The sequence below is a fragment of the Dryobates pubescens genome, chromosome 12 (genome assembly GCF_014839835.1).
Source record: "Dryobates pubescens isolate bDryPub1 chromosome 12, bDryPub1.pri, whole genome shotgun sequence".
NCBI classification, from domain to species: Eukaryota; Metazoa; Chordata; class Aves; order Piciformes; family Picidae; genus Dryobates; species Dryobates pubescens.
In genome coordinates, this window is record NC_071623.1 from 5,440,539 (window position 1) to 5,465,883 (window position 25,345).

The 25,345-nt window shown below is 53.0% G+C and overlaps 1 protein-coding gene across 1 annotated transcript in view; it reads left to right on the forward strand.

Annotated features, from left to right (window-relative positions):
• Nucleotides 1-2,104: 2,104 nt before the first annotated feature.
• RAI2 (retinoic acid induced 2) overlaps nucleotides 2,105-25,345 on the forward strand; it is a 59,188-nt gene continuing 35,947 nt past the window's right edge. Inside the window, exon 1 of the mRNA XM_054166028.1 lies at nucleotides 2,105-2,255. The gene's annotated coding sequence lies outside the window, so the exon portion shown is untranslated. The remainder of the gene's footprint in view (nucleotides 2,256-25,345) is intronic.

Below are 25,345 nucleotides of genomic sequence, written 5' to 3' on the forward strand. Positions count from 1 at the left end.
AACCAAACCCAACCCAACCAAACTAAACCCAAACCAAACTAAACTAAACTAAACCAAATCAAACAAAACCAAACTCAAACTAAACCCAACCCAAATCAAATCAAACTGAACCAAACCAAACCAAACAAAACCAAACCATACAAAACCCAACCTAAACAACCAAAGCAAACCCAAACCCAACCCAACCCAAATAAAATCAAACTAAACTAAACCAAATCAAACAAATCCAAACCAAAACCAAATCCAACCCAAACCAAATCAAATCAAACTACACTAAATCAAACCCAAACCAAACCCAAACCAAACCAAATAAAATCAAACTAAACCAAACCAAATCAAACCAAACCCAAACCCAGCCCAAACCAAACCCAAACCAACCAAACCCAACCAAATCAAACTAAACTAAACCAAAGCAAACCCCAAACCAAACCCAACCCAACCAAGCCAAACCCAACCCAACCAAACTAAACTAAAGCAAACCAAACCAGACCAAACCAAACTCAACCAAACTGAACCGAAGCAAATCAAACCGAACCAAATCAACCAAACCCTACCAAACCAAACTAAACCAAACCAAACCTAACCAGACCAAACCAAACTGAACCGAAGCAAACCAAACCAAACCAAACCCAAACCAAAGTGAAGCAAACCGAACAAAACCAAACTACATCAAAACCAAATCAAACCACCCCAAAACCAACCCAACCCAACCCCAAGATGGGATAACATCAGTGTTACAAAATTCCCTCTCAGGCAGCTTGACCTAAATTCCTCCAGGCAACGAGGAAGTCACATACTTGGTGCATTTGAGAGAGAAGGAGACAAATGCCCATAAATTAAATGATCCTATTGGTGGGGGAGAGGGGAGGGGAGTGGGGGAACATTCCTACTCTGGTTTGGAAGATGGATTAGGCAGATGACCTACTAAATATTCTGGGTGGTGGGGGTTTTTTCCACACTCTCCCCCTTCTTTCACTAATTCCTAGCATGTCATGGCTGTGTGTGCTTCCCCCCCCTTCCTTAAACCATAATCTGTTTGATCCAGCACCAGGCAAAAGGGGTTTTATTTTGTGTGTGTGTGTGTGTGTGTGCAACGCCCATTAAACAGCCAGAGGAACTCTCGAGTGGTTTGCTAATATCAACAGAAATCCAGATGGAATTACAATCATCTTTTATGGACATTTGAGGGCACATTATGTAATGCTAGCCACGGATTTAGTTTAATGCACCTTCCACCCAGCATCCAGCGACGCTAAGAGCGATTTGAAACCCGTGAAAACAAACAAAACCTACCTCTTTTGCCCCCTCCACAAAACCATTTAAGGGGAAATAAAAATGAAGCCCAGAGGTGGTGGTTAAGGGGCTTGGGATGTTCAGAGTCTTTGTGGGGAAATGGGGACAAGGGAGGTTAGGGGGTGGGAAAGACAGAGGAAAGGTTGTTAAAAAAAAAGGGAAGGGGAAAGGGGAAAGGGGAAAGGGGGAAGGGGAAGGGGAAGGGGAAGGGGAAGGGGAAGGGGAAGGGAAAGGGAAAGGGAAAGGGAAAGGGAAAGGGAAAGGGAAAGGGAAAGGGAAAGGGAAAGGGAAAGGGAAAGGGAAAGGGAAAGGGAAAGGGAAAGGGAAAGGGAAAGGGAAAGGGAAAGGGAAAGGGAAAGGGAAAGGGAGAAGGGAAAGGGAGAAGGGGAAGGGAAAGGGAAAGGGAGAAGGGGAAGGGAAAGGGAGAAGGGGAAGGGGAAGAAGGGAAAGGGAAAGGGAAAAGGGAAAGGGGAAAGGGGAAATAGGAAATTAGAAACGTGGCCAGTCTGAGACAGCAGCAGAGGAGACAAGGTCAAAACTTCCAGCAAGCGGGCAGCAAACAATCCATGAGATTTACGAGCCAAGGATGCCGCTGCCTGCCGCAGCATCCTCCGGGGCTCCGCGGGTGTTCCCGCGGGGGCCGTGCGGGACCCTCAGTGCTCCCGAACCCAGGCATTCCCCTCTCCGCGGCCCGCCGCCCCCCCGGCTCCGGTACTGGCGTGTGTAAGGGGGGGCTGGGGGGAGCAGAGGCGGTGGCGGGGGGCGGGGCCGAGCGGCGGTGGGCGCGGTTCAGGGTGGGACAGCCCCGGCGCTCGCCCCGCCTGGCGCCGGGGGGGAGCGGGACGCGGGTACCGGGCAGGGCGGCGCGTCCCCGGCGGCGGCGGCGGGGTTGACAGAGGAGGCGGGCGGCGGCTGCGGCCCCCATGGATCCCAGCTAGCGGCTGCCGCACCCTTCGCCGGAGGTAGGAGCCGCGGGGCGGCTGCGCGGCGACAAGCCCGGGGGAAGGGTCGGGGAGCGGTGACAGGTTGGCCGGGGCGGCGGCGGCGGCGTTGTGCGGGGCTCTCTCCGCTCCATCCCTCCCTTCCCCTAGCCGCTGGCCGGGCTCTGCGGTGCCCCGGTGGGGAAGGGAGGCGGTGGTGGTTCCGCCGTCCCCCGCCGCGGCCCGTGACTATTGTTAATGGTGGCGCCGAGCGGGCGCAGCCAGACCCCGGCGCTTAGCGGCGGCTTTGTGCGGGGTCGTCCCGCCGGTGGGGCGGGGGGATGAGGGGCGCGGAGGGCCGAGGCGGGGAGAGGGACGGGGCGAGATCGTAACCACACGGTGGCCAGAGCCACCCTCTCCACCCTCCTCCACCCTCCTTCTTCTTCCTCCTCCTCCTTCTGCTGCTGCCTGCGCAACTTCTCCAAAATCACGCTCGTGGGTGCACCAGGGAGGCATCCTCCCCCCCCTTCCCCACGGCTCGGGGCTGCTGCCCCCACGGGAGACAAAACACGGCGGCTTCGAAGCGCCCCCCGCTCCGCACGCTGAGGGGAAAAAGAGGGTTTACAAATATAAGGGTGGGTTTCAAGATGGGCGATAACGGGATGCTGTACGGGTCCCTCTCGTTGCCGGTCACAAGCGAGGAGGAGGAGATCGGGGCAGAAATTCCTCCTGGATGCTCGGCGAGGGCTGCCAGGAGGCTGAACTGTCACCTGCGTGTGTCGTGTGTCGTCCCCCCCTTCCCCCATCCTTAATGGCTTAAGGTTGTCGCGGGGCGTGGGGCAATCTGCGCCGGCGTGGCCGCGGCGCTTCGGGCTGCCAGGCGGTGGGCGCCTGGGTGAAGGTGCCAGCTCCGCAAGTTCCCACATCCCCTCCTCGGGGGGGAGAGATGCTGCAGGGTGCCCCCCTCCATCCCCCCGTGCGGGAGTTGCAGGGCGGTTGTTTGCTTTCTCTCGTTTCCCCCCACCCCCTTCCTTCTTGTTTTTAGGAGGTGGGTTTGGTTTTGGTCGAGTCGCTGTTGTTGACGTTTTAGTTTTCTCGCGTGTGGCTTCTCCAGCAGAAGTCTGGTTTGAAAACAATGCTTAAAACGCAGGATTTGTGGACAAATCGTCTATTTACAGATACCCTGGGGCGGGGAGGAGTGGGGGGGGGGGAGGGAGGGGAGATGTATTTTTAAAGAGGAAAGAGGACCTGGCTGCCCATTAATTCTTCAGGTATTTTCCGTTTGGACTTGATGAGGAAATGCTCTTTATTATTTTTTCCCCCCTTAAGTAACCTTTCATGCCACTTATCCCTGGCAAAATCGGCTTAAGGTTTAAAGTCAAGATTCCCTCCCAAACATGCTGCTGATTGGAGTGTTTCAGGCGTAGCACTAAATAGAGGATGGAAAACTGAGCACACTCCCATCATTTTGTTTTGGTTTTCAATATGTAAATCGGGAAGAGCTTTGCCTTGCCCTTCTTCTTGTGTTTTCTCTTCATCGGCTTGTGAGTGGCCCTGGTGAATCAGGTGTTAGCGACAGGAACTGTCCTGCTGCTATCCTCTGCACATTTATTTCCCTGCGCAGCTCTCTGCTTGGAGCAGCCTCTTCCATTCGTGCACCCTCCTCGCTGTTTTGTCCTCGGTGTCCCCTGGTGGATTTTGTAGCCTTTACAGAATCGCAGAACTGTCAGGGTTGGAAGGGACCTCAAGGAGCAGCCAGTCCCAACCCCCCTGCCGTGGCCAGGGACACCTCACACTACAGCAGGTTGCTCACAGCCGCATCCAGCCTGGCTGCAAAAACCTCCAGGGTTGTTTTCTTTGTCGCTTTCTGCGATAAGCTCCAATGGGACTCTCCTGGAGATGCTGAGATCCCTCTTTCACCTCGGGAGATGACCTGAAGCCCAATTAGAAGAGGGGCTACCCGCAGGCTGATGCTGACTTTCCGTGTGCGCGTTAAATTCTGGAGGTGCTCCAGCAGTCGGAGCTCTCTGGAATCCCCCCCGCTCCAGGTGATGGGTTTTGCAGGGTCCCGATCGCTCCCTACCCAAAAATGCCATTGATGGATGAGGTTTTGCTGCTCGCCTGGGGCTGCGTTGCAGGCCGGGGGCTGGAGGACGGAGCCAGTCACGCAGCGGGCACGGCGTGTGCCAGGGGCAGGGCACGGCGTATGCCGGGGCAGGGCGCGCTGAACGCCCTGCAACTTCAGGAAGCTTGGCATTGGCTGGGCACATCCTGCAGCAGCGAGAATGTGCGTGCGTGGAACAAAGGCGGCTGGCTCCCCTCTCGTGGTGTGTGCGTGGGGCTGGCTCCCCCCTCGAGGTGTGTGCGTGGCGCTGGTCTCTCTCCTGATCTGTGCGGGGGGCTGGCTCCTCTCCTGATCTGTGCGTGGAACTTCCCCCCTTCCCTCCCTCCCCTTTAGACAATCTGGCTCCCGTTTCTGCCTCTGCCACACACTGCCAGTGTGTAGCTTTGGGCAAACAATTTACTGCTTCCCTGCCTCCCCTCCCCTTTGCCCGCGCCCCACCGCGGGCTTGCCTGCCCTGGGCTGTCAGTTCCGACTCTAACTCCAAGCCTTCCCTTTCCCCAGCCGCCTTGGGCACGGCGGTTTGAAGCCTCAGAGAGAGAGAGGTGGTACCTGGCAGCTGCCAGGGGATGGAGCTTGACATTCAGATGCTGCCGCTGGAGCCGACGAGACAGAGGCTGCAGCCTTGCTGCGATTCATCAATGCCTAATCCTGGCCCTCTTCTGATCCAGTCGTTCTCTGCTGGGGCTGTGCTTGGCTGCCTGCTGGCCTTCCTGCCCCCTAAGCCTGGGTCAGGGCAGTCAGAGATGGGCTGGGTGTCACCCAGACCTTCTGCCACTTGAGGTTGGTAGGATCCGTGGCACGGGAGAGGGAGGGGCGCCCTGGTGTGATTTAGAAACATAGCTGGGGGGGGGGGGGGGAATCGCAGCAACATCACAGGGGAAAAAAAATGGGCAGAAAATGGCACCTGGGGCGTTCCTGTGCAGCCAGCTGTGTGCACATCGGGAGGGAAGGGAGGTGGGAAGGGTGCAGCTCCCTTGGCATGACAACGGCGCTCTTATTTTTAGTTGTGGAAGGCAGCCAAAGAGATAAGGAGTGGTTGTCATCCGGCTGCCTGAAGCCTTGGAAATAAAAGAAGGGGGGAAAAAAAGCCAAAGGGAAAAAAAAAAAAAAACCAAGGAAAAAAAATTGAAAGGGGGGGGAGACAAAAATTTTAAAGGGGGAAAAAATAAAAAAAAGGGGAAAAATAAAAATTAAAAAAAAGGGAAAACAGAAAATACAGAAAATAGGAGAAAAAAAAGGAAAAAAGGGAAAAAGGAAAAAGGGGAAAAAAAGAAAAAAGAGAAAGGGGAGGAAAAGGAAAAACAAAAAAAAAGGAAAAAAGAAGGAAAAATGAAAAAAGTAAAAAGGGGAAGGAAAAAAAGAAAAAAAAAGAAAAAAGGGAAAAAAGAAAAAAGGGGAAAAGGAAGAAAAAAGAAAAAGGGAAAAAAGAAAAAAGGGAAAAAGGAAGAAAAAAGGAAAAAAGAAAAAAGTGGGACAGAAAAAAGAAAAAAGGGAAAAAGAGAAAAGGGAATAAAGGAAGGAAAAAAGGAAAAAGGAGGAAGGAAAAAAGAAAAGAGAAAAAAGGAAGGAAAAAAGAAGGAAAAAAAGGAAAAAAGAAAAAGGGGGAAGGAAAAAAGAAAAAAGGGGGGAAAAAAAGGGAAGAAAAGAAGGGAAAAAAAGGGAAGAAAAGATGGAAAAAAGAAAAAAGGGAAGAAAAGATGGAAAAAAGGAAAAAAAAAAGAGAAGATGGAAAAAAGGAAGAAAAGATGGAAAAAAGGAAAAAGGGAAGAAAAGAAGGAAAAAAGGAAAAAGGGAAGAAAAGGAAAAAAGGAAAAGGGGAAGAAAAGAAGGAAAAAAGGAAAAGAGGGAGGAAAAAAGAAAAAAGGGGAAAAGGAAAAAAGAAGGAAAAAACTGAAAAAAGAGGGGAAGGAAAAAAGAAAAGGAAAAATAAGGGAAAAAATGGGAACAAGGGGAAAAATAAGAAAAAAAACAAACAAGAAAAAGGGGGAAAAGAAGGAAAGAAGAAAAAAGGAAAAAAGGGGAAAAGGAAAAAAAATAAAGATAAAAGATAAGAAAAATAAAAGATAAAAAAAGAAAAAAGAGAAGGAAAAAAAAGAAAGGAAAAAGAAAGGGGGGGGAAAGGAGAAAGGAGAAAAAAGAAAAGAGAGGGAAAAAAGAAAAAAGGTGGGGAAAGCTCTGTGGAAATAACAAATATTTTGCTGTAGGAACTAAAAGGGGGAGGGGAGGGTAATAAAAAAATGATCATGAAAAATAAAGGCAGATAACCTTGCAAGCCACATCAAGCTGGCAAAGGACAAGATTTCTGCCCCCCCAAATATAATAATCAAATAAAAAACTAAATCCAGAATGATCCTAATTAAGGCCAGAGCCTTTTGTCAGTGACTGCCTGGCTTTATTTATCTCAGATGTTTCTGAGGTCCCCAAAGATGGGGCCAAATGTGAAGAGTTTGATGTGGCAGAGAGGTTGACCCCAATTACTTGGCTGTAAATCACAGGGTGGCTGTGGGAGCTGAGGGCATCCGATGGGTGCCCCCCAGCTACTGATTAAAAGCAAACCACCCAGATATATATTTTAAACAAACAAACAAAAAAAAAAACCCACCCACAACCCACCCATAAATCCCAGGAGAAATCGCTGGCAGCGTGAGCAAGGGTTTGGGGGAAGAGCAGCGGGCAGCAGGCAGGAGGAAGGGTGAGGGCGCAGGGAGCTGCGGTGGTGCGAGGTGCCCAAGGGGCTGCGTGCGCTGGCAGCTGAAATGGTGGCTTTGAAGCAGGCAGCTGGGGAAAGGGAAGCAAAATGGGAGCTGGTAAATGTTCTCCTTAAGAAGAGAGAGGAGGAGAGACCTTATTGGGGAAAGGGAAGCAAAATGGGAGCTGGTAAATACTCTCCTTAAGAAGAGAGAGGTGGAGAGACCTTATTGCTCTCTACAACTAGCTGAAAGGAGGTTGTAGCCAGGTGAGGGTTGGTCTCTTCTCCCAGGCAAGAAGTGACAGAAGGAGAGGACACAGTCTCAAGCTGTGCCAGGGGAAATTTGGGCTGGATGTGAGGAAGAAATTCTTCCCAGCAAGAGAGATTGGCCATTGGGATGAGCTGCCCAGGGAGGTGGTGGAGTCCCCATCCCTGGAGGTGTTCGGAAAAGGCTTGGATGTGGCACTTGGAGCCATGGTATAGCTGTCAGGAGGTGTTAGGTATTAGGTAATAAGTTGGACTTGATGATCTCTGAGGTCTCTTCCAACCTGGTTGACTCTATGAACTGGGGTGGATGGAAGGTGAGTTATTCTGAGTCAGTTGGTGATGTGGTGCTAGCCATCAACGGCTTTGTTTCAGGAACAGGCTGCACTGGGTCACGCCTCTAGAGATGGCATCTACAGTCCCAACACTTTTCACCCGTGTTTGGGTTCCACAGCTTGTCCTCAGGAATACAGAAGTTTTCCTTACTTGTTGTTCAGAGCTGGAGGCCTAAATTTTCCAGGGGCCTCTAGATTTGAGGAAGCTGCTGGTAGCTGCTGTGTGAGGTCCTGGCCCCTTCCCTGGAGATATTCAAGGTGACGGTCTGGGCAGCCTCATGTAGTTGAGGACGTCCCTGCTGACTGCAGAGGGGGTTGGACTGGATGACCTTTGCAGGTCCCTTCCATCCCAGGATATTCTGTGATTCCATGATTCTGAGTTTCCTACACCACCTCACTGAGCTTTGGTGGGGCCACCGAGGGCAAGCACCCCCCCCACCCTTGAACATCCTTTGCTGTGGCTTCAAATACCCTTGGCCAGGCTGGTTTGGAAGACTTAATTGCTCCTCCAAACACCTCTCTGTGATTCACAGCCTTTTAATTATTTCTCTCCTTTTCATGGGAACAAAGAGGTGGGAGAAGTGCAGCGGCCACCAGGAGAGCCAAGAGGAGGAGGGCTCTTGCCTGCCCTGGCAGATGGTGTGCCAGGTTATTTGGAGGAGTGCAGCTCTTGCATTCCAGCGAAAAATAGTTCGTTAATGGCCAGAGAATAATCACTTTTAAAAGCCTCTCCAGCTGCATTGCACCAACTGTTCTTTTTCAGCCTCTGAATCCTTAATGACAGTAGCAGCTAATTTCTCTGTCTGTGTTGTGCCTTTTTTTTCTCCTCCCCCCCTCCGCCCCCCCCTAGCTGCAATGTCCTCTTTTTTTTTGCTGAGTTTATTGGGAAAATAATAGAAGTCATTACATAGCTACTTGTCACCTTTTTCAGAGGAGAAAACTTCTCCCTGCTTGAGTGGCCAAGTTAGTTACTTGGTGACTGGCTCAGGCAGCAGCAGCAGCTTTTTGTAGCTGCTCAGTTAATCAGCTCTGCTTGGTGGATAAACTAAGTGGGCCAGAGGGGTGTTACTTAACTTCGTGAATCATAGAATGGGTTGGGGTGGAAGGGACCTCCAAAGGGCATCCAGTCCACCCTCCCTGCTCTCAGCAGGGACATCCTTCCACTCTGAGCAAGTAGCTCAGAGCATGGAATATCTCCAAGGATGGAGCCTTAACTACCTTCCTGATGCAGTGTGGCAGCAGCCTCCTGGGGCAGAACTTGTTCCTCACAGCCAATCTCCATCTGCTCTGCTCTCCTTTCAAACCCTTGCCCCTGCTGCTGTCCTTGCAGGCCTTTGGGCACAGTCCCTCTGCAGCCTTCCTGGAGCCCCTTCAAGTCCTGGCAGGCTGCTCTGAGGTCTGCCTGGAGCCTTCTCCTCTGCAGGCTGAATAGTCCCAGCTCTCTCAGCCTGTCCTTGTAGCAGAGCTGCTCCAGCCCCACAATCCTCTCCACGGCCCTCCTCTGGACCCTCTCCCTTCATCAGGTCCATCCTGTACCCCAAAGCTGGAGGCTGTAGGCTGTCTTTTAGCATATATCCTAGCTGTCACCACAGCTTTCTGTCTCCTAAAGAGGGTTGTTAAATGGATGGGGGTAGGCCTGGGTGCCATCAGATGGTACAGCACAGAAAGTGGCAGCAGCTTATGGCGGCGAGCTGTGGATCCCTGCACTCACAGAGCTGTGCAGAGACTGGAGGGGAGAATAAATCTGATGAAGAGCAACTGAAGGAGCTGGGGATGGTTAGTGTGGAAAGGAGGAGAATGAGGGGAGACCTCATTGCTCTCTACAGCTACCTGACAGGAGGTTGTGGAGAGGTTGGTGCTGGTCTCTTCTCACAGGTCCTTAGTGCCAGAACAAGAGGGAATGGCCTCAAGCTGTGGCTGGGCAGGGTTAGACTGGGCAGTGGGAAACCTTTTTCCCAGCAAGAGTGGTCAGGGATTGGAATGTGCTGCCCAGGGAGGTGGTGGAGTCCCCAAGCCTGGCTGTGTTTCAGGGTGGTTTGGCTGCGGTGCTTGGGGCTCTGGTTTAGGGGTGACCCTTGTAGAATCAGTTTAAGGGTTGGACTTGGTGACCCTGAGGGTCTGCTCCAACCTGAATGTTGATTTCTGTGGTCCTGTAGTGCACTGAAATGGTTAAGCCGACAGACAAGGTGCACGCCCTTGGTCATGGAGAGGCTCCAGGCATCTCAGATTTGCTTTGATTACTGGAGGGCTGGCTCAAGCCTCCTGCTTCCTATTTGCTTTTTGGTGGAACTCAAGAGCTTTTCACTTTGAAGCATGAAGTCTCAATGTATTTTGGGGCCCCTTTGGAGACCAGCTTTGTTGAGAAGAGGCACTGCTGCTTTTCCAAGAAGCTGAAGCTCTCAGGCTGGCAGCATCTTAGCCTTTAAAAAGGAAGGACATGTTTCTATCAGAGTTTCCTGTTTTGAACCCTGTAGGTTAAGGAGTAAGAAGTGGTCAGAGGTGGGAGAGGTCTCATTGAGGTCAAGGTTGTCTCCTTGTGTTTTCATCTTTGTGTGTACGTGGTGCACACCAATGAATGATTTTCATGTTTCTATTACAGCTTTGCATTTCTGCATTATTGTTCCCCCCTCCCACCCCTCCTCAGTTCTATTTAAGGCTGCTAACTTTAAGGAAGTCTAAACAAGGTTTCCTGTCAAGAATGGTTCAGATGATTTGCCTTCTCCGGCCCAGGAGGCAAATCATATCCTGGGCTGCAGCCAGAGGAGTGCAGGCAGCAGGGCAGGAGAGAGGATTCTGCCCCTGGACTCTGCTCTGCTCAGACCTCACCTCCAATCCTGCCTCCAGCTCTGGGGTCCCCAGCAGGAGAAGGACACAGAGCTGCTGGAGGGGAGGCCAGAGGAGGCCACCAAGATGCTCCCAGGGCTGGAGCAGCTCTGCTGTGAGCACAGGCTGAGGGAGCTGGGGCTGTGCAGCCTGCAGAAGAGAAGGCTCCAGGGGCAGCTCAGAGCTGCCTGCCAGGAGCTGAAGGCATCCTGCAGGAAGGCTGCAGAGAGACTTTGGCTGAGGGTGGAAAAGGGGCCAAGGGGGAATGGTTTGAAGCTGAGGCAGAGCAGGGCTAGAGTGGAGCTGAGGATGATGAGACTGAGGGTGGTGAGAGTGTGGCACAGGCTGCCCAGGGAGGCTGTGGCTGCCTCCTGCCTGGGGGTGCTGAAGGCCAGGCTGGATGAGACCTTGAGCAGCTGAGTGGAGCTGAGAGGGGTCCCTGGGCATGGTGGGGAGCTTGGGGGAGATGAGCTCTGAGCTCCCTTCCAACCTAAGCTGTTCTATGAGATACAGCTAGTCCTGCCTGGGGCAGATGCTTAGGTTAGGAGGCTTCTCAAGGTCCTTTTCAGGACATTTTCTGTGGCTCTGGGCTAATTTCATTTTGTAGGAGGCTGTGGTCGTTCTGCTGAGAGAGTTTTGCTGTAGCATTTCAGGTGGATATTTATTGGAGGAGCAAATAATAGCTAATTGTAGCACAGTTACTGCTGCTGCTTTGGACAAATGTCTCTGCAAATTCAAGAGGAAGCCATCTGATGTTCCATTTCTTTCCAGCCCAGCATTGTGCTATGGCTGTGATGAATTTTTTTCCAGGAGCTTTGTGGGTTTTGGTTGACTCCCCCCTCCCCTCCTCTCCCCCACCCCCCCAATCTGTTTAAGTATATTAACGTTTTCAGAGGTCAAAGGTAAGCTTTAAAATGGATGCCAAATGAAGATGGATGGGAGGAAAATGACATTTACTTCTTGTTACTGCACACTGTTTGAATTTGACCAAAGGCAAAACAAAGAGCAACCTTCCCTCCACCTCCCCATGCACACAGAGGCACAGAACAGACAGGCAGACACCTTCCCATCACCTGCTTCCCCTGCACACCTGGCCCAGGAAAACCTCCTTTGTGTAAGCAAAGCATCATCCTGACACAGTCAGGAGTCCAGTGGCTTCCATGTCCACACAGCTGAAGTTTCCCTTTGCAGAGCATCTCCTCTGGTTGGTGTGAGTGGACTCTGTAAATAAAAGGAGATCAAATATTTATATTAGGAAAACACAGCTAATGGGAACCAGAACCATGTTATCATTTCCTGTCCTGGCTGGGTTTGGAGCTGATGATTTTTATCAGGGGAAGGGACTGTACCCTCCTCCCTGTTCACACACTTCTGGCACGCTTGAGGCCCTGTGAAAACATCAATGTGGTGGGAATGGAGCCTCTCTCCTTCCAGTGGGAACAGTGGCCAGCCCCAGGCTTCAGCAGCAGAGCAGTGTGCAACAGCTTTGGGTTCAGAGCAAGCAGCACAGCTGCAGGCAAGGACTGAAGCTGATTTATGCCCATCATTTCCACTCTTGCCCCCAGATGATGATGGGAACCCAGGCCAGCCATGTGCCTCAGCAATCACAGCCGCTCTCTGCTCCCAGGCACCCAGCCTGGCCTTGTGCACGTTGTTTCACAAGACAGAGTCATGGATCATAGCACTCTCAGGGTTGGAAGGGACCTGAAGGATCATCCAGTTCCAACCCCACTGCCGTGGGCAGGGTGTGGTGGGTTGAAACTTCCCCCTCCCCAACGTCAAATCTGCCAGAGCAGCTCAGCTGGAAGCAAATGCAAGCTGTATTTACATGCAGAACTACCATCCACAATGGAGTGCAATGAATAGGTACAAAATAGACAGGATTTACAGTATCTACAGGGATTTACAGCTAATAAACAGCACAAGGGCCCTCCCTGTCCACCCCTTACCCCCTGGTACACAGAAGGGACCAGGGAAAGGAGCAGAGAGAGATTTTGTTGGACTTAGCCAAAACAATGCAGCCAAGGTCAAGCAGAAGGCAGTTGGTATCTCCCCCAGAGCAAAGAAGAGAGGGAGTGTTTTGGTACAACTAGTTTTAGTCCCTGATCTCTCCACTGGGATTGTTTAGGGCTATCATTGTTTTCTTCTTTACACCCAATAGTGATTGATTTACATTGTACTACTTTCTGTTCAAGATCTGTGGAAAAGTTTTTAAAGGCCATAGCCTAAAACTACCACACAGGGACCCCTCACACCACAGCAGCCACAGCCAGCCTGGCTGCAAACACCTCCAGCCAGGAGGCTTCCACCACCTCCCTGGGCAACCTCTGCCAGGCTCTCACCACCCTCCTGGGCAACAACTTCTTCCTCACAGCCAAGCTCAATCTCCCCACTTCTAGTTTTGCTCTGTTCCCCCCAGTCCTATCTCTCCCTGACCCCCTCAAAAGTCCCTCCCCAGCTTTCTTGTAGCCCCCTTCAGATACTGGAAGGACACATTACGGTCTCACCACCCTCACTTGAAATTTCTTCCCCCTCTCCAGTCTCAATTTGCCCTCCTTAAGCTTCAATCCATTCCCTCTCATCCTATCACTCCCAGTCCTTGACTAAAGTCCCTTCCCAGCTTCCTTGCAGCCCCTTCAGGTACTGGGAGGCTGCTCTAAGGTCTCCCTGTAGCCTTCTCTTCTCCAGGCTCAACAGCCCCAACTCTCTTAGCCAGGGGAGGTTCTGCACCCCTCTGATCACCTTTGTGGCCTCCTCTGGAGCCTCTCCAGCAGCTCCAGGTCCCTCTTGTGCTGGGGGCACCAGAACTGGAGGCAGTGCTGCAGGTGGGGGCTGAGCAGAACAGAGCTGGTTGTTAGGAAGAAGTTCTTCACAGAGAGACTGGCCATTGGAATGTGCTGCCCAGGGAGGTGCTGGAATCACCATCACTGGAGGTGTTTAGGAAGAGACTTGATGGGGTGCTTGGTGCCATGGTTTAGCTGATTGGATAGGTAGTGGCTGGACTCGATGATCTCAAAGGTCTCTCCCAACCTGGTCCTATTCTATTCTATTCTATTCTATTCTATTCTATTCTATTCTATTCTATTCTATTCTATTCTATTCTATTCTATTCTATTCTATTCTATTCTATTCTATTCTATTCCTTGTCTGGCTGCTCACACTTCACATCCTTCTGAATCCCCCTCAGGGTCTCCACTCAGGGGGCTGCCCAGAGCAGAGCATCACAGCAGAGAAACCAAGGGCCAGTGGTGGCTTCCTCAAGGGAGAAAGCTTCAGTGCTCAGCCCTGCCACTGCCAATGATGGGGCTGAGATTAGGAGAAGGGATGCTGTAGAATCCTTCCCTCCCTTCCCCAGAGAGCCAGAAGCTCTCCTAAGGATCAATTCCTGGGTGCTGGAAGTGCTTCTCTGACCAAAAAAGAAAAGGAAGGAGGAGGGAACAATGTCAGCTGCTCTGATGCTTTGTTCCAGGGTGAAAATGGAGTCTTCATTTCAAACTGAATGGATTCCTCTTCCAAGGCCTTGCTGTCCTCCCAGTGGAACAAACAAAGCAGTTGGATTTTATTTTTTATTGTTGTTGTTGTTTTCTTTTTGCATTTTACCAAAAAGAGGGGAAAAAAAAACCCCAACCCAACCCCAACCCCAGTTCTTTGAATTGCTCAACCCAAACATTTCTCTTTAATGGTTTTTCCCCTCCCACCCCCCCCTCCATCCTGCCTGGCCACCACAGCAAACCATTTCATTATTTGCCTGGCTCTAATGGCAGTGATTAAACAAACACAGCAAATGCTGGGCCCTTGACAGAGCCTCCTCACACCCCACAGCCAGCTTGCTCTGTATTTGGTTAGCAGGGAGAGGGGCTGGGACTAGGCTGAAAATAAATCACTGACTGCCTTGGGTTAGTATTTTTCTTCCAACCAGAGGCATTATCATAGAAGCAGAGAATGGGTTGGGTTGGGAGGGAGCTCCAAAGGGCATCCAGTCCAACCCCCCTGCACCCAGCAGGGACATCCTCCACCAGAGCAGGTTGCTCACAGCCTTCTCCAGCCTCACCTTCAACAGCTCCAGCCATGGAGCCTCAGCTCCCTCCCTGGGCAACCTGTGGCAGTGTGGCAGCAGCCTCCTGGGGCAGAACTTGTTCCTCACAGCCAATCTCCATCTGCTCTGCTCTCCTTTCAAACCCTTGCCCCTGCTGCTGTCCCTGCAGGCCTTTGGGCACAGTCCCTCTGCAGCCTTATTGGAGCCCCTTCAGCTCCTGGCAGGCTGCTGTGAGGTCTGCCTGGAGCCTTCTCTTCTGCAGGCTGAACACCCCCAGCTCCCTCAGCCTGTGCTCACAGCAGAGTTTCTCCAACCCCCTGTTCATCTTTGTGGCATCCTCTAGACCTGCTTCATCAGGTCCAAGTCATAGAATTGTCAGGGTTACCTCAAGGAGCATCCAGTTCCAACGCCCTGCCGTGGCCAGGGACACCTCACACCACAGCAGGTTGCTCACAGCCACAGCCAGCCTGGCTGCAAACACCTCCAGGCAGGAGGCTTCCACCACCTCCCTGGGCAACCTGTGCCAGGCTCTCCCCAGCCTCACTGGAAAGAATTTCTTGCTCCTCTCCAGTCTCAATCTGCCCTCCTCAAGTTTCAATCCATTCCCTCTCATCCTATCACTCCCAGCCCTTGGCAAAAGTCCCCTCCTGCCTTGTAGCCTCCTTCAGGTACTGGAAGGCTGCTCTGAGGTCTCCCTGGAGCCTTCTCTTCTCCAGGCTCAACAGCCCCAACTCTCTCAGCCTGTCCCCACAGGGGAGGTTCTGCAGCCCTCTGATCATCTTGGTGGCCTCCTCTGGAGCCTCTCCAGCAGCTCCAGGTCCCTCTTGTGCTGGGGGCCCCAGAGCTGGAGGCAGTGCTGCAGGTGGGGGCTGAGCAGAGCAGAGCAGAGGGGCAGAATCCCCTCCCTGTGCTGCTGCTCTCCCTGCTCTGGCTGCAGCTCAGCACACAGCTGCCTGCTGGGCTGCCAGGGACCACTGCTGGCTCCTGGGGAGTTTGGCACCACCTGACACCCCCAAGGCCTTCTCCTCCAGGCTGCTCTCCAGCCAGTCCTCACCCTTTGTGCTTGGGGAAGGACCCAGCCTATTTTGTGGCCATTTGCAGTGCCATTTATTTGCAGCAGGTAGCACCCAGGCCGCTGCTGGTCCCAAGCCTGCAGGAAGAATGTTCTCCAGATGGTGCTGACTGTTGATGCTTTTATTCCCTGTGCTTGCACACAGCAGCACTCTGCCCAAAACATGGGGAACTGGCAAATAAAAACACTTCTGCTTTTACAAGGTGCCATGTGATTTGCTGACATGTCTTAGCAGGCTGATGAGCAGTGCTTGGGGGTGGGGGGGGACTGGAGGGAGCCCAGCCCCCCAGCTTCCCCAGATCACAGCCAGTATGGCCCCAGCTTGGGAGGGACTTTGCCTTCTCAATCACAGCAGGAGAAGTGTGGCCAGCAGGGCCAGGGGGGTGATTCTCCCCCTCTGATCCACTCTGCTGAGACCAGACTCAAGGAGCCTCCAGGTAAAACCAGTGGAGTTAGCATAATATCATCAGCTCTTGCTCCACCACCACCAATACTGCACCCCTCTCAGAGCTGGGGGCAAGACCCTCACCAGCCAAGATCATAGAATCAGCCAGGTTGGAAGGGACCTCAGAGATGGTCATTGGGTCCAACCTACTACCTAACACCTTATGACTAACTAGGGCCATGGCTCTGGGTGCCACATGGAGAACACCTAAGAGAGACCACCCAGAGGAGCTCAGCCCCAGGGAAGAGGCCCTGCCACACACTGTAGTGTGAGGTGTCCGTGCCCATGGCAGGGGGGTTGGAGCTGGATGGTACTTGGGGTCCCTTCCAGCCCCAGCAATGATTCAATGATTCTAGAACAATTTTGCAGTTGAGGCTGGATGTTAGGAAGAAGTTCTTCCCAGCAAGAGAGATTGGCCATTGGGATGTGCTGCCCAGGGAGGTGGTGGAGTCCCCATCCCTGGAGGTGTTCAGGAAGAGCCTGGCTGAGGCATTTGGTGCCGTGGGTTAGTTGATTAGATGGTGCTGGGTGATAGGTTGGACTTGATCTCTCAGGTCTTTTCCAACCTGGTTAATTCTGTGATTCTGTGACCCCACCTGGAGCTCTGTGTCCAGTTCTGGAGTCTCTGTTCCAGGAAGGATCTGGAGGTGCTGGAAGGTGTCCAGAGAAGGGCCAGGAGGAGGAGCAGAGGGCTGGAGCTGCTCTGCTGTGAGGACAGACTGAGGGAGTTGGGGTTGTGCAGGCTGGAGAGGAGAAGCTGGGGAGGGACTTTTGAGGGGGTCAGGGAGTGACAGGACTTGGGGGGATGGAACAAAACTAGAAGTGGGGAGATTGAGATTGGCTGTGAGGAAGAAGTTGTTCCCCATGAGGGTGGTGAGAGCCTGGCAGAGGTTGCCCAGGGAGGTGGTGGAAGCCTCCTGCCTGGAGGTGTTTGCAGCCAGGCTGGATGTGGCTCTGGGTGCCCTGATCTAATGTGAGGGGTCCCTCCCCAGCTTTCTTGAAGCCCCCTTCAGATACTGGAAGGCCACAATTAGGTCTCCTTGGAGCCTTCCCCTCTCCAGCCTGCACAACCCCAACTCTCTCAGCCTGTCCTCGTAGCAGAGGAGCTCCAGCCCTCTGCTCACCCTCGTGGCCCTGCTCACTGGCAGGTTTGCTGCTTCCTGGAACTGCAGAGACAGAACCTCAGCTGTGGTCTGGGCACAGGGCAGCCAGGAAGAGAAACCCATTCCAAGAATTCAAGCAGCATCAGAAGGCTAAATTGAGTCAACTGGAGAGAAGGAGGCAGGGGGCTGGGGTGGGGCTTGCTTGGATGCTTCTTCCTTCCATGTCTCTGGCTTGGGGTGATAGATCTATTATTTTTTTTTTTGTTACATTTTAATTAAAACTTGAATTATGTGGCTTTGCTTCCCACCTCTGAGCAGTATTTCACAGCAAATTCCTCCCTAATAGCAAGCAGTCAAGGGTAAGGAATGGCTTGCTGAGCCACGGGCGCTGTTAATTACGCAGAGGAAACCTATGGGTTTAAAACAAATTAGACCTCGTTAAGCCTGGCTCTGTTTCCACCCAGACCAGCTCCCAGGGTGGGAAACTGCACTTCTCAGCTGAGAAATCCCTGGCAGGGATGTGGCCAGGCTCTGGCACAGGTGCACTCACTCGTTTGGTTGGTGTCAGAGATCCACAGTGGCTGAGCTCGAGTCGGAAGCCGTTGACTGAAGAGGGAAGTTTAGGCTTGAGCTTAGCGAGAAGCTCTTCACAGCCAGAGAGATTGGCCTTTGGGATGGGCTGCCCAGGGAGGTGCATCCCTGGAGGTGTGTGAGAAAGGTCTGGATGAGGCACTCAGTGCCATGGTCTGGTTGATTAGATAGGGTTGGGTGATTGGTTGGACTTGACGGGCTTGGAGGTCTCTTCCAACCTGGTTGATTCTGTGATTCTGTGACTTCCTGGCATCCTTCCTATTTCCCTTGCATCCTTCCTATTTCCCTTGCATCCTTCCTATTTCCCTTGCATCCTTCCTATTTCCCTTGCATCCTCCCTATTTCCCTTGCATCTCTACTACCCCACCATGGTGGCACCCAAGCCTCTGTGCCCATGGGGGTCCCATCTCACTCCTAGAGGTGGTTGATGGCCACCAGCAGCTGGAGTCCAGCAGGCTGGCTGGCAGGGTGAGCCAGCTCCTGGGCAGTCTTGGTGCTCAGCCCATCTGAACAGCTTGGCTGCTGCAGGGTTAGCAGTAGGGGAAAAGAGGAAAATATCCTTTTTCTTCCTTGCTTTTGGAGAGGAAGGAGACCTTTGACTGTCCCCTTGGACTCAGCTCTGGGGAGGCTGCACCTCGAGTGCTGTGCCCAGTTTTGGGCACCTCAATACAAGAGAGATGTGGAGGTGCTGGAGCCAGGGCAGAGCAGGGCAAGGAAGCTGGGAAGGACCTGGAGAATAAATCTGATGGAGAGAGACTGAAGGAGCTGGGGATGGTCAGTGTGAAACAGAGGAGGCTGAGGGGAGACCTCATGGCTGTCTACAGCTGCCTGAAAGGAGGTTGTGCAGAGGTTGGTGCTGGTCTCTTCCCACAGGTGATTAGTGCCAGAACAAGAGGGAATGGCCTCAAGCTGTGACTGGGGAGGGTTAGACTGGACAGTAGGGAACATTTTTCCCAGCAAGAGTGGTCAGGGACTGGAATGTGCTGCCCAGGGAGGTGGTGGAGTCCCCAAGCCTGGCTGTGTTTCAGGGTGGTTTGGATGTGGTGCTTGGGGCTCTGGTTTAGGGGTGACCCTTGCAGAGCAGGGTGAATGGTTGGGCTGGGTGATGCTGAGGCTCTGCTCCAACCTGAATGTTTCTGTGACTTCTGCCACAGGGCTTTTGCCATGGCTGGGCTGGCAGGAGGGATCTGCTTGTTCTCATGGGCAGAGTCTGGGCTTTGCTTGTTTGCTTGGTCTACTCTGTTATCAAAACTTGGCTGTGGCTCTGAGGTTGTTTTACTTGGAGGTTGTTTTACTCTGTAGGGTACTTCACAGTCAGCCCAAAGGGCTGAAGTGGTTGCTGGAGACCAAACACTGAAGCCTATGCAAACTGTGGCATGTTTGAGGATGCTTTCCTGATTTCTTTTGGAGGCACTGGAGGAGTGAATCCACAGGAGAATCCTAGCAAGGAGAGTGAAATGTGGCCTATAATGAGCATTTTAATTGTATGGTTTAATTGGAACAGGTTGCCCAGGGAGGTAGTAGAAGCCTCCTGCCTGGAGGTGTTTGCAGCCAGGCTGGCTGTGGCTGTGAGCAACCTGCTGCAGTGTGAGGTGTCCCTGGCCATGGCAGGGGGGTTGGGACTGGCTGCTCCTTGAGCTCCCTTCCAACCCTGCCCATTCTGTGTTCACAGCCATGCCATGTATGGGCCCTGCTGCCTTGCTGAGACACCTCCCAGCTCTTTCCTGGTATTGAAGGCATTGACACTCTTGTACCAGGAGCAGAAACCCCCATTCAGCTGGCTAGAAATCAGCAATAACATTTTGACATCTGTGCAACAGTTTAAGATGAATTATTCAGCACATAGATTGGTGCTGTTTGAGCAGCCAGCACATCTCTGCCCATTTGCTGCTGTCAGGCCCTGCTGGAGGTATCATTGATGCCAGTGGGAGCTGAGCACATGGGCTGGGAGTAGGTTTTGGCCCATAGCCTGGAACAGCATTTGACAGCACCCCTGCAGAATATGATAGGAATAATCTGCTTTGCTTCCAGCAAAAGACAGAAGGACAATGCCAGGGGCTCCTTCTCTTAGAGTATTTGAAGCCTGTGTGGAAAAACTACCTCAAGATTAAAAGACATCATGAATTGTTTCAGTGATTCAGTGCTGCTTTAAAGAGTGAAGCTTGCATGTGATGTAAATGATCTCAGTGTATTGCATGAGAGTCTCCAGGAGCCCTCAGCATCTACTCCCTGCTGGGAGCAGACCTGGAGTACAAACAGGCAGCAGGTCTAGGCCAGTCCCCAGCTCCTGCCAGGTCAGAGGGTGAGAGTAAAGCTGTCAGCAACAAAAAAAATCATGAGAGTCACAAATTAAGCAGCATCTGATTTGGAAAAACAAAGCAAACTGTTCTTTAAGGACAGTGCTCACAGGATCAGAGAACCAGTAAGGCTGGAAAAGACCTTCAAGGTCATTAAGCCCAACCCTAACCCAACTCCCATGACCATGAAACCATGTCCTGGAGCACCACAGCTACAGCTTCTTGAGCACCTCCAGGCATGGGGACTCCACCACCTGCCTGGGCAGCCTGTTCCAACCCCCCACCACTCTCTCAATCAAGAAGATTTCCTCATGCCCAACCTAACCCTCCCCTGGCACAGCTTCAATCCATTGCTTCCCATCCTGTCCCTGGGTGCTTGGGAGAAGAGACCAACCCCAGCCTCACTCCAGCCTCCTTTCAGGGAGCTGTAGAAAGCAATGAGGTCTTCCTTCAGCCTTCTCTTCTCCACATAAACATCCCCAGCTCCCTCAGCTGCCCTTATATGATGTCCTCCAAGCCCTTCCCTAGCCTGGTTGCTCTTCTCTGGACACTCTCCAGCCCCTCAATGTCTTTCCTGTGCTGTGGCACCCAGAACTGAACCCAGTGCTCAAGCTGTGGCCTCCCCAGTGCCCAGTACAGAGGCACCAGCACTGCCCTGCTCCTGCTGCCCACACTGGATTTAATCCAGGCCAGGATGCCCTTGGCCTTGGCTTGTTATAGTTGTCAACTGCTGCTTGTCTAGCAGGCATAAAATTGGGAGCAGTGAGTGAAGAGCAGAGTGAGCAGCAAGATCAGCTGCTCTAGTTAGGAGGTGTCCCTGCCCATGGCAGGGAGGTTGGAGCAGATGGTCTCGGAGGTCCCTTCCAACCTGAGCTGTTCTCTGATTCTAAACACCATGCAGCTCTGGAGGCTCAGGTGCAGTGCTCCAGCAGGAGGTGGGACCTGCCTTGCTCAGCCAGCCCTTGCCAAGGTGATTTGTGCAGCTGGGGGCAACCCTGGAGCTTGCAGCTGCAGGGGCTGTGCAGTCAGCACCGCTCAGGTTGTGGTACCCTTGAGTGGCATTGTCACAGGGACTCCAGCTCTGTGGCTGAACTCCCCTGCTGCCTTTAGTCTGATCACTGCCCACTGTGCCTCCCTCTGGGACAGGAGGAGGTTATCCCTCCCAGGGAGGAAAAGAGGCACAGAGAGATGCCAGGCCCCATGTTAACATCTCTGCATAGATGGAGACATCTCTGGGGGAGTGCTGTCCAAACCTCCTGTCTGGGCAGTTTGTCCCCTGCCTGCCACTGCAAAACTGGCTTGGAGAGACTCACTGCCTCAGGTGGGCAACTCCTGAGTGGGGACAAGAACTGAATCCTGGATCAGAGGAAGAGACCTTACTAGTGTAGGGCTGGGGTGGGGAGGGGGTGTGTGCAGAAGACCAAAAAGACCCAGGGAGGGGAGTTTGGAGGACATGGCATATGAGGAGTGGCAGAGGGAGCTGGGCTTGGTCAGTCTGGGGAAGAGAAGGCTGAAGGGAGACCTCATTGCTCACTACAGCTCCCTGAAAGGAGGCTGGAGTGAGGCTGGGGTTGGTCTCTTCTCCCAACTAGAGACAGGAAAGGAGGTGAAGCTGTGCCAGAGGAAGGTTAGGTTGGACAGGAGAAAAAACTTCTTGAGTGAGAGAGTGGTGAGGGGTTGGAACAGGCTGCCCAGGGAGGTGGTGGAGTCCCCATGGCTGGAGGTGCTCAGGAAGCTGCAGCTGTGGTGCTCCAGGACATGGTCTGGTGGCCATGGCAGCTGGGTTAGGCTTGGACTAGATGATCTTAAAGGTCTTTTCCAGCCTCAGTGATTCTCTGATTCTCTGAAAGAGTCAAAGTAATAAATGCATGAGGAAGAAGGAGGCTACCTGGGTTTATTGCTGCTTGCTTGGAGGGCTGTGTGCAGCTTGTGAGCATCCCTTAAGGAGCGACGCAGCAGCTCTGTGCCGCTCTCAGTGCAACCTTCCGGTGCACGCCGCCAGCTCGCGACTGCTGCCGTGCCCAGGAAGCCCCTGTGGGGCTGCCAGTGCAGCTGTGCACTGCACACACTCTGCCTGCCTGCAGGAGAGCCACACACTGAAATCAGGGAGCAGCTTTCCTTACCTCCCATCCGATGATGTTATTTGGCACAGTTAGCCAGGTTGGGAGAGACCTCAGAGATCATCCAGTCCAACCCTGCACCATCTAAACAACTAACCCATGGCACCAGGGGCCTCAGCCAGGCTCTTCCTCAACACCTCCAGGGATGGGGACTCCACCACCTCCCTGGGCAGCACGTCCCAATGGCCAATCTCTCTTGCTGGGAAGATTGTAGGGTTATTGGTTGGACTTGGTGATCTTTTCCAACCTGAATGTTTCTGTGATTCTATGATTCTCTTCCTCACCTCCAGCCTAAACCTCCCCTGGCACAGCTTGAGACTGTGTCCTCTTGTTCTGGGGCTGGGTGCCTGGCAGAAGAGACCAACCCCCACCTGGCTCCAACCTCCCTTCAGGGAGTTGCAGAGAGCAAGAAGGTCTCCCCTGAGCCTCCTCTTCTCCAGGCTAAGCAACCCCAGCTCCCTCAGCCTCTCCTCCCAGGGCTGTGCTCCAGACCCCTCCCCAGCTTTGTTGCCCTTCTCTGGACACCTTCCAGCAGCTCAACATCTTTCCTAACCTGAGGGGCCCAGAACTGGACACAGGACTCAAGGGGTGGCCTGAGCAGTGCTGAGCACAGGGCACAAGGACTTCCCTGCTCCTGCTGGCTACACTCTTCCTGATGCAGGCCAGGATGCCCTTGGCCTTCTTGGCCCCCTGGGCACACTGCTGGCTCCTGTTCAGCCTACTCTCAACCAGTCCCCCCAGGTCCCTTTCTGCCTGGCTGCTCTCAAGCCACTCTGACCCCAGCCTGTAGCACTGCCCTCCCCTCACGTCCACAGCATCCCTGACCTTGGGTTTCTTCCTTTTGGCTGAGGTGTGAAGCCCTCAAAAGGCTCCTGGGCAGGCACTGCTAGGTGTGGGGAGAGGCTGAAGGGTGAGGTGTGGGGAGAGGCTGAAGGGTGAGGTGTGGGGAGAGGATGAAGGGTGAGGTGTGGGGAGAGGTTGAAGGGTGAGGTGTGGGGAGAGGATGAAGGGTGAGGTGTGGGGGGAGGCTGATGGGAGAGGTGTGGGGAGAGGATGAAGGGTGAGGTGTGGGGAGAGGATGAAGGGTGAGGTGTGGGGAGAGGATGAAGGGTGAGGTGTGGGGAGAGGATGAAGGGTGAGGTGTGGGGAGAGGCTGAAGGGTGAGGTGTGGGGTGAGGATGAAGGGTGAGGTGTGGGGAGAGGATGAAGGGTGAGGTGTGGGGAGAGGCTGAAGGGTGAGGTGTGGGGAGAGGATGAAGGGTGAGGTGTGGGGAGAGGATGAAGGGTGAGGTGTGGGGAGAGGATGAAGGGTGAGGTGTGGGGAGGGGATGAAGGGTGAGGTGTGGGGTGAGGATGAAGGGTGAGGTGTGGGGAGAGGCTGATGGGTGAGGTGTGGGGAGAGGCTGATGGGTTAACAGCAACAACAACAGCAAGAGCAGGACCAAGGCTCTCCTTCATTTCCTTTCTGTGCAGCTTTCCAAACAGTGCATCAAAACACTGCTGCCTGGAAATTTCCAGGCCCATTTCCTGCCTGCTGCATGCTCATAAAGCAAGATTGGCTGCACAGCCCAGAGCTGCAGGACTGCAAGAAAGTCAATAAAGAGCTGACCACCTCCCTCCCCTCTGTCAGCAGCAGTTGTTCAGAAGCTTTTGCCTCATCTGCCTTATTAAAACCCACACTTGGCTCCCACAGAGAAAGCTGCCCAGGAACCTTGAGGAGGAGGGATGAAAAAAAAAAGGAGAAGGCTGAAAAAGAAGAGAAGGCTCCCAGGAGACCTTCTGGTGGCCTTCCAGGATCTGAAGGGGGCTCCAAGAAAGCTGGGGAGGGACTTTTGAGGGGGTCAGGGAGGGATAGGACTGGGGGGGATGGAGCACAACCAGAAGTGGGGAGATTGAGCTTGGATGTGAGGAAGAAGTTGTTGCCCAGGAGGGTGGTGAGAGCCTGGCAGAGGTTGCCCAGGGAGGTGGTGGAAGCCTCCTGCCTGGAGGTGTTTGCAGCCAGGCTGGCTGTGGCTGTGAGCAACCTGCTGCAGTGTGAGGTGTCCCTGGCCATGGCAGGGGGGTTGGGACTGGCTGCTCCTTGAGGTCCCTTCCAATCCTGATTCTATGCAACAGCAGTGAGCATCCTCCAACTAGGTCTTGCAGGAAGCTTGAAGAGTGCTTGTAGTAAAAAAAGAACCCAAAAAGGCAGCTGCAGTAAAAGAAGGGAAATGCCTGCATTGGATGCAGGCAACTCCTGGCTCTGCCACCTACAGCACAGCACAGAGGCAGGATGATGATGCAGATGATGGTGATGATTAGCTTCCTGCAGCAATGAGCAGATTTAAGGAGCTCCCTCATGGATTGGGGGTTTGATTATTTAAACAGCTCTATGGATAGGTTTCTGCCTGTGTGTGCAGACCTCACCTCTGCAAGAAAAAGGCAGGGTGAGAGGGGTAGAGTTTGGCTGGGGGAGAAGGGCAACAAAGCTGGGGAGGGGTCTGGAGCGCAGCCCTGTGAGGAGAGGCTGAGGGAGCTGGGGTTGCTTAGCCTGCAGAAGAGGAGGCTCAGGGGAGACCTTCTTGCTCTCTGCAACTCCCTGAAGGGAGGTTGTAGCCAAGTGGGAATTGGTCTCTTCTCCCAGGCAACCAGCAGCAGAACAAGAGGACACAGTCTCAAGCTGTGCCAGGGGAGGTTTAGGCTGGAGGTGAGGAGAAAGTTCTTCCCAGAGAGAGTTGTTAGCCATTGGGATGTGCTGCCCAGGGAGGTGGTGGAGTCCCCATCCCTGGAAGTGTTCAAGAGGGGATTGGATGTGGCACTTGGAGCCATGGTTTAGTCAGCCATGAGGGGTTGGGTGACAGCTTGGACTTGATGATTCTTGAGGTCTTTTCCAACCTTATTGATTCTATACTGCAAAGCAGATCTGAGTGTGTGGTTGAAAGGATGCTCTTTGTTGGTTGGTTTATTCCCACTGTGGAAGAGCAAATGATGGGATGGTTGCCAAGCTTTGAGGGGCATCCATGAGGAATCCCTACCCCCTAACACCATCACCTTCCTCAGGCCTCCTCACCTTTAAATGGGGGAGGGGGGGGAAGGGGGTGAACTAAAGAGAGAGAACTTTAACAGCAAGATCATTGCTTTAGCTTAATATTGTGAGATTTCAGAGATTGGATTTTCTGAGAGTAATGAAATGAACCCAGAGTTGAGCCATGAATTTGATTGCAGTTAATTTGATTTTGGGGCTGCTCCACAA